The sequence below is a fragment of the Galeopterus variegatus genome, unplaced genomic scaffold (assembly GCF_000696425.1).
Source record: "Galeopterus variegatus unplaced genomic scaffold, G_variegatus-3.0.2 Scaffold1707, whole genome shotgun sequence".
Classification (NCBI taxonomy): Eukaryota; Metazoa; Chordata; class Mammalia; order Dermoptera; family Cynocephalidae; genus Galeopterus; species Galeopterus variegatus.
This window is the reverse complement of record NW_007727818.1, coordinates 28,135-29,304: the sequence shown is the minus strand read 5'-3', so window position 1 is coordinate 29,304 and position 1,170 is coordinate 28,135.

The following is a 1,170-nucleotide window of genomic DNA, read 5'->3' as shown; positions in this document are numbered from 1 at the left end:
AGGACATGGCACAGATGGACTTGGAGGAACACAGGAAGGAGGGAAGGGAGACGGACCGGTTCACCCAGCAGGCTAGAGCGCAGCGCGGATAACACCGAGGTCAAGGGTCCAGACTCCCGCACTGGCCAGCCACCAAAAAATAACAAAAACCAAAAAAAGCAGCAGCTCCATAGATTGTGGAAACAAACAAACAAACAAAGCTCAATAAGAAAAAGACACACAGCCCAATAGAAAAACAAAAAATGGGCAAAGAACACGAATAGGTAACTTTCCAAATAGCCAATAATACAATGAAAAGATGCTCAACATCAGCAATCAGAGAAATGAGAGTAATGAAAAGGCGATCAGAGTGCCCACGACCGGACGGACCGAACCACTGCAGGGCTGGCAGCAAGGCAGGAAGACAGGCGCCCACTCACCGGGGGGTGGACGCAAGCCGGCCCAGTGGTTCTGGAGGGCGTTTTGGCAAAATGTGTCACTCCTAGGAATTTATCCTAAGGAAGTAGAGCAGTTCCAGGGACCTATCGTCAAAGATTTTCATCAGAGCACTACTTTAAAAACTGCAAAGAAGCATGCCGAAATATTAATAGTCCGTATCTCTGGGAGGTCACATCAATCATTAGATCATTTTCCCCAAAATGTTGGTAATGAAAGAGTATTACTTCATAAAGAGAAAAATCTTGGTTGAAAAAAAATTCACTGAGGCATTAAAGCAATGTTTTAAAGGGTTTCTTAATCCCACAATTGGACCCTAAATTCCCCAGGCTGGTAAGACTAGAAATATCCCCTTCTCATCCCCTGGAGAAAAAGTCTCTGGTTTCTGATCCCGTCAAATCTCTGGGACTTTCTAGAAGGGAACGAACCTCCAGTTGGCCCCCCAGACACCTCTGGACGAGGACCTAGGAGGCCAACGGGAACAGCATATCTACCTGTTCGCGATCCGCCGCTTCCACGAGTAGGTGCTGCCGGGCGGCAGGGGCGGGCCTGGTCCCCCGATGGCCCTGGCACCCTGAGCTGCACCTGGGACACCAGGGGGCCTTGGGCAAATACCTCTGGACTGTTGTTGTCACCCTCGGCCCCAGGTTCCTTACCTCTATGTTTGGGGTGAGGCTTAAGAGAGCTAAGGTGCGTGGGGGCAGGGAGCGCAGACACACACTAGGGTCCAAGAAA